Source organism: Haemaphysalis longicornis, unplaced genomic scaffold, assembly GCF_048455015.1.
Source record: "Haemaphysalis longicornis isolate Haplotype H1 unplaced genomic scaffold, Haemaphysalis longicornis Haplotype H1 scaffold_9, whole genome shotgun sequence".
Lineage (NCBI taxonomy): Eukaryota > Metazoa > Arthropoda > Arachnida > Ixodida > Ixodidae > Haemaphysalis > Haemaphysalis longicornis.
In genome coordinates this window covers 15,393,543-15,408,996 of record NW_027526460.1, presented here as the reverse complement: position 1 = coordinate 15,408,996, position 15,454 = coordinate 15,393,543, and positions in this window count along the sequence as shown.

Here is a 15,454-nt window from a genome sequence, read left to right as displayed (position 1 = left end):
CGGTGCGCAAAAATATTTTAGCAATCAGCATGTGTTAACCGCGCATATGCTGCAAAGTTATCATCGGCTCAAGTTCTATTTGCCAACGTGAGAAGCGTTATGAACAAATGGGAAGAACTCAGCTCTATCGTCAGCTCGTGCGACGCGGATATAATTGTTTTAACCGAAACATGCCTATCGGCAAAAGTGCGCAGCAGCGAAATACTGCACGGCAGCAAGGGTTACGAGTTTTATCGCTGCAACAGGGAAGGACGACATGGTAGTGGCACACTTAATCCTGTCTTTTTCTATAAATGTACAAACCAATTCGGAAACAGTATAGGCCTCTGGTACTTTCACTAACACAAGAGTTGTAATTCGTGCCTGGTACCGCCCTCCGAACGCTTCAGAAGGCTTTATTGACGAACTACACGACCTTCTCAATATTCTCGCCTGTCGGTTCTCTTCTCCTCTGCACCGTTAGTTTTATTGGGTGATCTTTATTTTCCAAATATAATATTGTCCGCTACGTGTCCAATTGTTAACTATTTTTCTATGCAATCCCAGGATTTTCGCATCTTTGTTCGTGTTTTCAACAGAGTCAAGTGGTCCCAGAACCGACTAGATGATTCCGGGATTCTTCTAGCCCACATATCTTGCACATATATTCACACATATCTCTCAGAATTTCGTCGGTGGTGCGTGCAAGAAAACTTGGATTTACTTTGCGCTAAAGTAAATGTACTTGTTTCTGAACACGTACCAACGAGACGAATTAAATGTAATTCCAGAGCACTGTGGTATAGCAAACCCTGTTCAGACTTAACAACAAAAAGAAGCGCCTGTTCCGTAAGACAAAGCTGTGCGACACAAGTGATCTATGGGAATTATATCGTAAGGTAGACGCTGAATATTGCACGGCAATCTGCGATGCAAGGGACTGTTATCTTCGTAGCACTTTGCCAAGTATCTTAGCGGCCGATCTGAAGAAATTCTGGAATACCATAATTGAAAAAGACCAGAAGAGTATCACTCTAACTGATTCTTATGATGAAACAATAGCGCCTTTCGAATGTTCTTCGATTTTTAATTATGTTTTTTCGCGGCTGTTCAGTTTTTCCTCCATTCGATCCCCTTACCCTGACGTCCAGCCATGCTGTTTCCCCCTATGTTCCCTGTCATTTTCGAGACATCAGGTATCGTAAAAATCATTGATTCCTTGAAATTCTAATCCCCGTGTGGTACATACTCACTTTCTTAAACAGACCAAAAACTACTCATGAATATTCGTGGCGACAATTTTCGAGCAGTCTTTAGATCACGGGATTTTGCCATTGGAATGGACAGTCGGAAAGGTTTTTCCCGTTCATAAACCTGACTGAACTCTCAGTCCTTCTAACTAACGCCCGATATCTCTGACAAGCATACCGTGTAAGATGATGGAGCATATTCTACAGAGCTGCATGTTTTCATTTCTTGATTCCAATTCCTTTTTCACGGCATCTCAACATGGCAACCGACGCTCATATTCGTGTGAAACCCAGCTGTGGATATTCACTCATTCATTACACTGTATTTTGTACAAATCTGCGAGGGCCGACTGTATTTTTTAGACTTCCCGAAAGGTTTTGATAAGGTGAATCACAAAATATTAATGCTCAAACTGTCCTTCCTCAACTTGGGTACGAAGGTACTGACATGGATTAATTGTTTTCTAACTCAACGATTCCAGTATGTTACAGTGAATGGTCATCACTTCAGGTGTCCCGCAGAGATCTGTTTTGGGGCCCGTTTTATTTCTTATCTTTATCAATGATTATCTTAATCAGTCTTAATCTTATTCTTAATCTTATCTTAATCAGTGATGAATAAAAATCCAGTTGATGGTCTGCGCTGGTCTTCGTGTCTTTTTCGTTCAGTCCTCGTTTTTCGTGCGCTCAAGTTAGTCATGAATTGTCACAAACTAGCCCACGTTTGAGTGGTATTGCAGTGTTAATAATTTAACAGCTTCCAGCTTCAATTTCCTCCAGTATTCATTTATATGCAGATGACTGCGTCTTGTATCGCGAGATTAGAGATCGGCTACACGAACAATTACTTGAGTCTGATCTCTACGCCATTTCGAAGTGGTGTGTAAAATGTCGGATGGTATTAAATGAGTCAAAGTGCCACTCAATGCGTGTTTCGCGACATGTATCAATCTCTCCAGTGTATACACTAAATGGTTCTAGTATGGAAGTAATTAACAGTTACAAATACCTAGGTGTAATTGTGATACCAACATTTTCCTGGCAACACCATATCGACACAATTACAAATAATGCCAATAATATGCTGGGATTTTCGCGACGTAATTTTAGCGAGGCCCCATCGTCACTAAAATTGCTGCTATATAAATCACTTGTCCACCCCAAAATGGAATATGCAGTGCAGCTATTTGGGACCATTATTATGCCCCTCTGGAACAGAACCTCGAGCTCGGGCAAAAACACGCTACCCGCTTTATACTTTCCAATTATAACCATCCCGCCAGTGTTACAACAATAAAATCTTCTTTGTGCCTTCCCCTGTTGACACGCGTATGCAGAAAACTGTTCCGTCTATGCCTTTTTCATAATGTCTATATCCCCTTTCTTTGACAAAGCAGCTTATTTCATTGCCCATTTATCGTTCTTTACGCGTCGACCACCATAACAATATCAGATATACATTTTGTCGGACCAATGAATTGTATCATTCATTCATACCTAATACTTCTGCAGAATGGAATCACCTTCCATCAGGGATTGTATCCATTTCCAATCATTCTCTTTTTCGCCAGACTTTGTCTGCATTTCAGCAATGCGATAACCCTGCGTCTTCTTTGGTGGGGTTTTTTGGCGCAAGGGCATCTAAGGCCAAGAGCGCCATTGCTACGATGAGGTAAAAATGTGCTAATGAAATGAGTGCAAATAGTGCATAAAATTACTTCGGCGTAAAGGGCCGGATTCAAAAGATGAGTGAGGAGTGTGGTGAGGCATGGAATGAGCTAACGGTGTATAGGGCCATGGTAAATAGAACCCTACGGATGAACAAGGTAATGAGGTGGACGAGAATGCTACTTTCTAAAACAAACCTGCTTTAAAAAACCGATATCATCAAGGTATTCTAAAACTCTGCTGAACTCGAACACAGGACAGTCTGATAAAAACATTGCAATGTGCCGTGGCATATTCTTACGGTACATTTCCGGGAAATAGCGTCTCCTTTCTGGTTCCATGGCCGAGCACTCAACCAAAACATGGAGGACTGAAAGACCCTCGCCACATCTGGCACAGTTTGGCGGCTGGTCACCAGTCAGGAGGTAGGAATGCGTGCCATGTGTGTGTCCTATTCGTAGTCTGCATCGCCAGACCTCAAAGGCCCTGTTTTTTTCCCTGGCAGCTGATCGGCCGATTATAGGTTGTACCAAGTGAAGCTTGTTGTTTACTTCTCCGTCCCATTCTTTCTGCCAGAGCTGAAGGAGTATGTGTTTTACTGCTGGTTTCATATCCAGGTAAGGTACTTGCGTGATGTCAATACTGGTTCTTTCAGCTGCTCTGGCAGCAGCCTGGTCGGCTTCCTCGTTGCCAGCTATGCCACAGTGGCCAGGAACCCAGCACACTATAATTTCTAAATTTAGCTGGTGTGCTTTGTACAGAGCTTTAAGAAGGGCAGTAAATGTGGGATTCTTGGTGCCCTTTCCTGTGGACAGGGCCGTGACAACGCTGAGTGAGTCTGTGAAGATAACAGACTTTTGTGTTTTGCTTGTGATAATGTGGTCCACAGCCAGATATACTCCGTGTGCTTCTGCTGTAAATATGGTTGTGTTTTTATGCATTGTTTTTGCTATTGAAAGATGCTGTCCAACAACTGCACAGGCCACAGCCGATTTGGTTTTCGATGCATCAGTGAAAAACTGAGCAGCCTTGTACTTGTCTTGGAGGTATGCGAAGTGCTGTTTGACTTCCAATAGTGAGCCTTTCCTGTCTACTTGTCTAAATGAGGTGTCGCATGATATGATGCTTGTATCCCAGGGTGCCACGCATTCATCTGGAGTCATTTTGAGAGTGTCATCAAACGAGATCGATAGTTTTGTAGAGATGGAATTGATCAGCAGTGGAAACGGTTGAGCTAAGGAAGGTCGATTTGAAAAGAGCAGCATTCTTGAGTTATCTCTAATCAGGGAGTCACACGGGTGCTCGGGCTGTGACGTAACCTTCAGGGCATAAATAATACCAATAAAAGTTCGCTGGTACTCCAGAGACCAACAGCCTGATTCAACATAGAGGCTCAGTACTGGACTAGTGCGGAAGGCCCCTGTGGCCAACCTGATGCCCAAATTGTGGATAGGATCAAGCATTTTCAGTGCAGTGCTAAAGGCTGACCCATAAACTACACATCCATAATCTAGGCGGGACAAAACAAGACTTTTGTACAGGTGTAGTAGACACTTCTTGTCAGTGCCCCATTTCATGTGTGCTAGTATCTTAAGCACATTCATTGCCTTCAAACACTTCAGTTTCAGATGCTTCAGGTGGGGGGTGAACGAGAGTCTCGAGTCGAAGATCAATCCGAGAAACTTATGTTCTGTTTTAACAGGAAGCAGCTGTCCATTTAAGTAGATTTCTGGTGCAGGGGCAATGCCCCTTTTTTTCGAGAACAGTACACAGGCACTTTTTGAGGGGTTAAATTTGAAGCCATTCTCATCTGCCCATTTGGACAGCTTATTCACTGACAGCTGAATTTGGCGTTCACAAAAGGAGAGATTGCAGGACTTGAAGCCGATCTGCACATCGTCAACATACACTGAGTAAAACATGGTTGGCGGAAGTACAGTGCGTAGGGAATTCATTTTTACAATGAAAAGTGTGCAGCTCAGCACACCTCCCTGCGGCACCCCTGTCTCTTGTGTGAATGGTTTAGACAGAGTACTGCCGATCCTTACACGAAATGTCCTATCAGAGAGGTAGCTTTCAATTGTTTTTAGCATATTTCCTTGTATCCCAAGGGCACAAAGATCTCTCAATATACCAAACCGCCAAGTAGTATCATAGGCCTTTTCAAGGTCAAAGAATACAGACAGAAAGTACTGTTTATGCGCGAACGCATATCTTATTTGGGACTCCAAGCGCACAAGTTGGTCAAGCGTGGATTTTTGTTCTCGAAAGCCACACTGGAATGGATCCAGGAGCCTGTTTGATTCTAGAAAATGCATTAATCTTCGGTTGATCATTTTTTCAAATACTTTGCACAAACAGCTAGTCAGAGCTATAGGTCTGTAGCTAGATGCAACTGCTGGGTCCTTCCCTTCCTTCAATACTGGAACAACAATGGCCTCTTTCAGCCTTGGAGGGATATATCCATTGTTCCAGATCCTATTAAAAAGTGATAGTAATGCAAGTTGAGTTTCTGGGTGCAAATTCTTGATCATTTCATAGTGAATATTGTCAGGTCCAGGTGCTGCTTTACCAAGTGTGTTTAGGCAAGCTTCAAACTCAGCAATAGAAAACTCAGCATTATATGCCTCACTTGGAGGTGATTTACGATGAAGTTGCAGTTTTTCTTCCCTACGTTTCAATTTAAGAAACTTGGCTGAGTAGTGCGCTGCACTTGAAACCGACTCAAAGTATGCTCCCAGTGCATCCGCCTGATCTTCCAGAGTGCCACCAGCATTATCAACTAGAGGGCGGGGGCAAGTCTGCTGCCCTTGCAACTTGCGTATCCTATTCCATACTTTATTTTGGTCGGTGTAAGAGTTAATGCCCTCTATGTACTTCTCCCAACTCTCACTTTTTGCTATCCGTCTCACTCTTCTCGATTGGGATTTGATGCGTTTGAAGTTTGTGTAGTTTTCAGTCGTGGGAGAGTTACGGAAGAGGCGCCATGCTGCATTTTGTTTTTTCCTAGCACTTTGGCAGTCCTCATTCCACCAAGGAATCGGCTTTCTTTTTGGGTTACCAGAACTTTGTGGGATACATTCACTAGCAGCTTCAATTATGTGCTTTTCGATAAAAGAAAGTGCGCTGTCGATGTCCAGTGAATCTAGATAGTCACGTGGAAGACAGGTGAGCTGTTGAAACGTTTTCCAGTCAGCAGACCCCATCCTCCATCGTGGTACATTGTTCTGCCCATGTGTCGACACTACCTTCTCTTTCAGCACGATTGGAAAGTGGTCGCTTCCATAAGGGTCATCCAGGACGTGCCAGTCCAGTAGTGGGAAGAGAGTAGCAGTGCAGAGAGCTAAGTCAACTGATGAGGATGTTTTGTGCGTGGGACTAAAGTATGTGGGCTTCTTTTTGTTCAGTATGCAAGCTCCAGTGGAGACTAGTAATTTTTCTATCATTCGCCCTCTTGAATCGTAGTTTTCACAGCCCCAGAGAGGATGATGGGCACTGTAGTCTCCTGCTATTATGTACGGTTCTGGCAGCTGGTCCATTAGATTTTCAAATTCAGATTTCTGTAGTCGCTTGTCTGGGGGAATGTAAATGGAGCAAATTGTTATTAATCGCTGCAACCATATAACTCTCACAGCTACAGCCTCTGGTTCAGTCTTGAGTTTAACTTCCTTAGCTGTGGTTGACCTTTGAAGGATAATGGCCACACCACCCGATGGTTGGTTGGTGTTTTGCCTGTCCTTTCTGTATGTGATGTACTGGGGTAAAAAGTCTGTGTGTTTGCTGCTTAAGTGGGTTTCTTGGAGACACACTGCCAGAGGTGCATGCTCCCAGAGCAGCTCTTTAACATCATCCAGGTTTTCAGAGCCGTGTTGACGCGCTGTGCATGGGCTCCCGTTTTACACTCGCCAATCTTCGGTCAAATCCGCCATCCGGTGGATTACTTGGCACCGCGCGATTCCTCTCTACACGTGGCATCTAACAAGCGCACACTCAAGTCGGTGAGTGGACCACAAAGAATTTTACGACGACTTAAAATTCTGAAGCGAGGCCTCTCATGAAAGTATAGAACTCACGAGCGAGCATAGCAGCCACTTGCGCGTGCACCGGAGCCCGCCGTGGCCGAACGCCACGTGCACGTGCTCGCTCCGCAGCCGCCCACCGCCGCAGAGAAACGCTTTCGAGCAGCAGCGATGGAGGTCGTTGTCGACAGTGAAGAGATTCCCCCCGAGGACTTCGCAAGCGAAGAATGGGCCGAAATTCGGCGCAAGCAGCGAGCACTGACCTTGAAGAGGACCTCAACCACCGGAAGTCCCAACACGACGCCCGAGGTGGTTTCACCGAATTCCCGCAAAAGCCGGCCGCCACGTCGAGGTCCACCGATGGAGCGCTTGCCGGAGACCGACATCAAAATCGTGCTCCGACCGCGAGGAGGCCTCGATCTAAGGTCGGTACCGCCTGCAACTATCGCCAACACCATCTCTAAATCAGCACCAGTCCCCCTGAGTCCAGGAGATCAAGTTCGTGTGAACCAAAATTCCAACTACATTCTGATCAGCACCCCCGACGACATGCGAGCCCGCAAATTCGCAAGCATCACATCCCTTGTTCTCAACAACAAGAAGTATGAAATCTCCACGCACGTCTCGGCCCCCGCCAACACGGTGCTGGGAATTATTTTCAAAATTCCCGAAGACGATACTCCAGAGGAAATAACTCGCCATGTGGTCGACTTCAACCCAGACCTGCCCATCCTGTCGGTCAAGCGACTCGGAAACACTGACGCCGCTCAGATCCTCTTCGACGGATACAGGGTTCCGTTTTGGATTCGATACGGCCACACCACGTACCGCTGCACGCCATTCCGACACAAGACAGAAGCTTGTACGCAGTGCTGGCAGCGAGGTCACAGGCCTGACATCTGCCCGAAACCAACGACCAGGTGCCCCAAATGCGGCATCGCCAATCCCAGTGAGGGACATCCGTGCAACCCAAAGTGCATCGTGTGCGGAGGAGCCCACCTCACGGGATCCACAGCATGCCCGTACCGCTTCAAGCCACGTCGCCCCCTACGCCCGCCGCCAGAAACAACGAGGGGCGGAGAGGCGAAAAGGGGAACTCCGCCGAGCACTCAAAACCACCAAGAGTGGCCCGCCCTGCCAGAACGCAGCTCTCCCACGACCCAGACCCCGGTAAGAGGACGAGCCCCGTCGAGGTCGCAATCGAAGCACAAGTCGAGATCCCCATCGGCCAGCAGCGCCAAAGCCAACGCCACGAGGTGGGCCACCCCCCCGACCACGTCACAGAAAACCGCCGATAATGGAAAATCGGTAAGCTTCGATGGCGGGGCCTCCCACCCCTGCGCCTCGTACCCGATCCCTCAAACCCCTGTCAAAGAACTGCTAACTGAGCTAGCTAACATTAGAGCGGAAATGGCTGCCCTTAGGAGAGAAAACAATGACCTCAAGCAAGAACTTCTTAAACTCCGCAGTCAAAACGCAGCTAGCTCGCAGACAAATTCTACAGACCAAGAATCTACCTCCCCCGCACCCAAAAAGTGAGCGATTGCGGTAGCCTCCGTACAAAGCCCCAACCCAGTAGAAGAATCCCCTCAACAACAAGAACTAGAACGTAAAATAGTCGCTCTCGGGAAAAGCAATGGTGCCCTGCACGAAAATATCAACATCATGCAGAACAGCATAGAATCCTTCCGATCGGAAATGAACCTCTACAGATCAGAACTGCATGCCTTCATGCAAGATATAATGAACCGGCTCGGTATTGCTCCCAATCTAATTCCTCAACCCGAAACACATAATGGCTTACAGCAACAATAGCAATGACAACCCTATTAAGGTCTGGCAGTGGAATTGCCGAGTGTACAAACGCAAAAAACATAATTTACAGATGTACCTTCAAAGCATAGACTCTCCCCCAGAAATTATAGCGCTGCAAGAGACAAATGCCGTTGTCAAATTACCCGGTTATAAGGCCTTTCAAAGTGCGACGGACCTCAAAACGGCGGTCCTTGTACAGAGACATATACCGGCCTATAGGAGCCAATTCGACAGCATTGCAATTCCCCATGACCTAATTACTGTCCTCCCACGTAGAAGGGGAGCGCAAAGACTTTATATACTGAACGTCTACAGCGCCCCTAAATCTAAAGCCGACCGATTCAATCAACTATTCTCGCTCACGAGGAAGGAGGTGGGCCCGCACGCTCTGCTCATACTTGGCGACTTCAATGCGCCTCACACGGCCTGGGGATACCCAAAATGCGAGCCAAAGGGAAGAGACCTATGGGAACGAATACAGACACACCATCTGACACTAGAAACAGGCATGCATACCCCTACACGCATCGGAAACAGCACACAACGCGACACTACCCCGGATCTCACCCTCTCCCTACAGGTAAACAGACTAAGATGGGGGGTCACTGAACAAACGCTTGGCAGTGACCACATAATAATTGAGATTGTGATGACTCCGAATCAAAAACTCAATCAAAACCTTAGACAGCAAACTCTGACCGACTGGGATGAGTTCAGGGCGCTCCGGCAAATCACCAGCACACATGGCGACGAACGCGAAAGTCCGGAGTGCATTAAGGACATAAACGTATGGACGCAACAATTAATTGCAGACATTAAAGCAGCCACTAAAGACCTAGACCCTGAAATCCCTTCCGATATGGTAGACTCCCGCCTCAACCACCTTTGGGAGGCATACCGAGGGATCCAAAAACGATGGCGTAGAAACAAGAGCAACCGGAAACTGCGGCTGAAACTGGCCAGACTGGAAACGGAGATTAGAACGCACGCGATCACTCTCGCGCGCAACCAGTGGAGCCAGATTTGCGACGAGATGAAAGGAAACCTTGGAATGAAGAAGACATGGCAGCTGCTTAGACACCTCCTCGATCCAGATCAGAGCAAAACAGAACAGAAACACCGCATATCTAAAATACTTCACTCATACTCAGGATCCGACGACGAACTAACGGCCCAAATCCGAGACATGTACCTCCCAATAGGTCCCAAAATCGCGCTGCCCCCGTACAGTGGGCATCCTAATCCTGAATTGGATAGAGATATAACCGAGGCAGAGGTCCGACTGGCAATTCGCAAACTTAGGTCTAACTCGGCGCCTGGTCCTGACCAGATCTCGAACCGGGCACTAAGAAACCTCGACGACTTATCAATCACCGCAATAACAGCATTTCTCAACACATGTTGGATAACAGGGCAAATACCGGAATCATGGAAACATGCCAAGGTTATCCTCATTCCTAAGCCAAACAAACCACTCACGATCGAACACCTCCGCCCCATTTCCTTGACGTCATGCTTAGGAAAACTCATGGAGCACGTAATCTTAGCCCGTCTCACAACATACATGAACGACACTGAACAATTCCCCCACAGTATGATTGGCTTCAGAACTGGTCTGTCAACTCAAGATGTACTTTTACAATTATCAGAGCAAATCATCAAACCCCCCAGCGGCCTAGACACGGCGGCCATACTGGCCCTGGACCTGACCAAAGCATTTGACAACGTTGCGCACGAGGCCATAATGTCGGGTCTAGGATCGGTCAATCCGGGCGAAAGAATTTACAATTACATTAAGGACTTCTTGTCGAACCGGACAGCCGCCATACATCTAGACAGCCTCGTCTCTAACACTATCCCGCTAGGCAGTCGAGGCACGCCACAAGGAGCCGTCCTGTCACCATTACTTTTCAATCTAGCAATAATAAATATTCCCCTAAAGCTAGCACAGATTCCCCACCTCTACCATAGCCTCTACGCAGACGACATAACCCTCTGGATGAACCGGGGGAGTGATGGCCACATCGAAGAAACGCTTCAAAGAGGCGTAGAAGTGGTTGTGGAGGAGGCGAGGAAAGCGGGCTTGACCTGCTCCCCGGTCAAGTCTGAGCTACTATGTATTCCCCCGAGCCACAAAAAACAACTCAGACCCAACATCAAAGTTCACATCGAAGGGAGAGAGATTCCAGAAGTCACCCGCCGCGGTGGCACAGTGGCTAAGGCGTTGCGCTGCTGAGCACGAGGTCGCGGGTTCGATTCCCGGCCGTGGCGGCCGCTTTTCTGATGGAGGCGAAAAACAAAAACGCCCGTGTGTGCGAGATTTCGGCGCACCTTAAAGATCCCCAGGTGGTCAAAATTAATCCGGAGCCCTCCACTACGGCGCGCCTCATCGCCTGCGTTGCGTCGGCGCGTTAAACCCCCACAATCAATCGAGATTCCAGAAGTCACTTCCCTCAAAGTCCTTGGGCTTCAGATACAATCATCCAGACTGAATAACAACTTTCTCAAGACGATAGAACGGCATGTAAACCAAACTACTAGTCTCCTGAAGAGAGTCACCAATAAGCACTCGGGCCTCACCGAGCAGGACAGGGTCCGCCTCCTCCAAGCCTTCATCGTGAGCCGAATAGTTTATTCCATTCCATACCTTAAGCTTACAACGGTAGAAACGGACAAAATAGACGTCCTCATTAGACGCGCCTACAAGGCGGCGCTACGCCTCCCCCCCGGCACGTCAACTGCCAGACTGGAAGGGTTAGGCCTTCACAGTAAGGCCAGCGAACTTGTCGAAGCGCACCTGATGGGACAATACGAACGCCTCGCTCGCAGTCCCACAGGAATACACATCCTCCAAAACCTAGGAATAGGATACCACACCCTATATCAGGATGAAACAACTATTCCCCATAATATTCACGCTAACATCATAGCCAAACCACTTCCCCGCAACATGAATCCCACGTACCACACTGATCGGAGGGAACAACGAGCCCGCGCCCTGCACAAGAAATACAAAAACGACCCGTTAGTAGTGTACGTAGATGCAGCGGAATACAGGCACCATGAGGCTTTCACCGCAATCGCTGTTTGCAATTACCCCCAAACCAGCATCATTGATTCCATTACAGTCCGGACGCCCATCCCAGAACCGGCGGAAGAGGCGGCGATAGCGCTGGCCCTTTCACTCAACCCTACCCCCGCAACAATCATTACGGATTCTAAAACCGCTCTCCAAAATTTTGCCGCTGGACGCATATCCCCAACGGCGCTCAAAATTTTGCTCAGGAACCCCCCGCAATCCCCAGTACGACTGATCTGGACCCCCGCGCATTCTGGGCTCGAGGGAAACGAGGTGGCCCATGACCTAGCCCGAGGATTTACTATCCGGGCAGGGCCGAACCCGTATCCTTACCACGGAGCCCGGTCCGCGCGGGACCGTCTGATCGGTTTTCACGATATTGCCACCTACTACCTCCTCTCCCGCCGGATCTATCCTCGGGCGGACAAATCCCTGACATTAGAACAAAGCCACGTCTGGCGCCAACTCCAGACGGGAGTCTTCCCCAATCCGGCCGTTATGACGCATATCCACCCCAGCCTTTACCCAACCTCGGCGTGCCCCTTATGTGGCGCTCATGCCAACCTGGCCCACATCATCTGGGCATGCCCCCAGGACCCTTTCCCCGAAATCCCTTCTGAGGAGAGGTGGGAGGCCTCGCTTCGCAGCCCCGACCCGGACCTACAGGTACGCCTGGTCAAGAGGGCGGAAGAGGTCGCCGAAAGGCATCGGCCTACGGTCACCACGAGCTCTCCCACCTAACTCAAGGAGAAGACGTCCTGGTGGGGTGGACGTTCAGCCCTTACCCGTCGCCAACATAAGGACTTCAATTCTCTTTGGTCGCTTCCTGAGCCAATAAAGTGTTTTCTCTCTCTCTCTCAGAAGCCCCCTGCAGTTCCACTGCAGTACACTACAAAAAGCCATTGCTAGTATTGAGGCGTTTGTTACTAAAGGCAGGCTCAGCTTGTTAGCTGCCAGAGCCTTTTCCAGTAGGAGACACCTTAGGGAGCTCTGCTTTCTTTATCAGTTCCTGGGAGTTCGTACACTCCAGTGGTTTGTGGCGATCCTTCGGCGTGATTGACGTAGAGGATGGCTCACTTGTGTCCATAGCCTCCAAAGAAGGCTTCTTTGTTGACGGTTTGAGACCTGGGGCCTTGGCTGGCCTCCGGTTCTCCTGTGAGGTTACGACCGTCTCAGTGGTGTTAGGCAGCTGTGCAGACCGCGAGGCTGCAGCTGACACATTGGCCGTTTTCGGGCCACCATTTCCTGGAGGTGCAGCAGGTGCCGCTGTTTGCACCTGGGGGGCTCATGATGTCCCCTCAGGCCCTCTCAACGAGGTCCCTGATTGGACAGTTGCCGCACGTGGCGCCGCCCCCTGACGCGCCACGTCGGCGTATGCTATCTTATGCGTGATAGCAAGACGCCTGCGTGCTTCGGGGTAAGAGATGTTTTCTTTTACTTTCAACGCAATGATTTCTTTTTCTTTTTTCCATTGCTGGCATGAGCGTGAGTCTGCAGCATGGTCACCGCTGCAGTTGACACAGTGTGGTGGGGCAGTGCAGCTTTCGGACACATGGTCGGTTTTGCTGCATTTTGCACATGTCTGCTTACCCCTGCAACTCTGTGATCCGTGGCCAAATTTCTGACAAGTATAGCACCGGCGCGGGTTGGGGATGTAAGGTCTGACTCGGATTTTGACGTAGCCAGCTTCTACGGTCTCCGGGAGAACCGTTGTGCCAAAGGTGAGAACAATGTGCTTGGTGGGGATTTCTTTGTTTTCGCGGCGGATGACTATCCGCTGAACTTTGATGACATTTTGCTCATGGAAGCCTTCAAGGAGTTCATTTTCAGTAAGGTCTAGGAGGTCTGCTTCACTTATGACACCACGCACGGTGTTCATGGAGCGGTGAGGACTGACAGTAACAGCGTTGTCACCAATTTTGCCAACTTTGAGGAGCTTGTCACATTGAGTCTTATCTTTAACTTCAATCAGCAGGTCGCCATTGGACATTTTTTGTGCCTTGTAGCCAGCCCCAATGAGGTTCGACAGACATTTGGACACAAGAAATGGTGACATCTTTCTCATTGTTGTGTTCTCATTTTCCGAGTGCATCACGTGAAAGCGTGGAAAACACTCTTGCCTCTTTGAAAGAAAAAATTCAAAGGTGGTTGCCTCGGTGCGCCCCCTTTTAAGAGAGCGATTCATGGAAAAGGGATTACAATATGCCATACAACAAGTATGTATTCGGTGGCAAGGCCGGTCGCCCACCACCGAGCCCAACAAGGGAACGTGGCTTTTTCAGCACACGCTAACCGTACCTTGCCACTATAACCCTATGCTTGAAATCAAGAGTGACGTCTTTGCACAGGGTTAACCCTCGCCGCCTGCAGAAAAAACGGAGAAATAAGGAAGAGAGAAGATGACAGGACAGGGTTAGGAAAGACGATAGGAAAGGAAAAGAATGAAGAAGAGGACAGGAAAAGGCGACTGGCTGATTCCCCCCAGGTCGGGTCAGACTGGGGGCACCGTCTACGGGAAGCGGGGGCCGAAGTGGTGTGTTGCCTCTGCCAGGGGGCCATTAAGGTCCAAAACAACCCTGGCTTTGGCTCAACCACCAGGATGCCCTTTTCCCCGGACACGGCAAAGCCACGCACAGCCGAGGGCGTGGGTGGGTCCAACCCACATGGGCTCGGGGTCCGCGGTGTCGCCACTACCGTCACCTTGAAACGCAAGGCGCCCCTGCGGGCCGATAACCCTGCGTGATTTTGTGTAACGCGATTACCACTATTGTTTACATGTGTGATTCGCTGTTTGTTGGTCAATTCCTGCGTTATTATTGTGATTTTGGCACAGTTTTGTATCTATCTGCGTAAAGTACGTTGTTTAAGTTTTGACGGCTTGCTTTGTCTTGCGTTTCACAGCCAAAAAATGTTGCCTTACTTTGCCGTGAAATTTCAACCAGCTATTTATTCTTTTGCCAACTCCCCTCTACAATGCCTTTGCGCTTGAGGGTATGCGAAGTAAAGGAAAAAAAATTAAATTAAATATAGGCAGAACCTTTCGAAACTCCCGGAAACGCTGGCACTTGCCATACATGTCCCCATTATTTAGCGCGAAGAAAACTGCAGGTACATATTTGAGGCAAAATATATGTACTTTAACGGCAGTCTCAGCGTTCATTTAATTGGGAGAATGACGACAGGCGAAGGCAGAATGACGACAGGCCTCTAACAAATGACTTGCGCACGCTGGTGGTGTGGCTTCGCAAGAAATGAATCAGTGGCAGCAGTTCTTGGTCTCCCCGCTGGTGTTCTGAAATCGCGGCCGTGCTTACGACTCCAACGATAGGGACATCATCGCTGTCATCGTCATCCGTGGATAGATTACCGACTGGAGCTCTCGAGAGGCAATCTGCGTCCGAATGCGCTTGCCTGACTTGTAGATCATGGTCATATCAAATTTTTGCAACCTCAGAAATGGGTTCTTTAGATTCGCCAACCAGCACAGGGAATGATGGTCGCTGATGACCTGGAATGCGCGACCATAAAGGTACGGTCGGCATTTCAAAACTGCCCACACGACAGCTAGACATTCTTTTTCCGTTGCCGGGTAATTGCTTTCCGCTCGCGACAGGGTTCGGTTTGCGTAAGCAATGGCTCTTTCG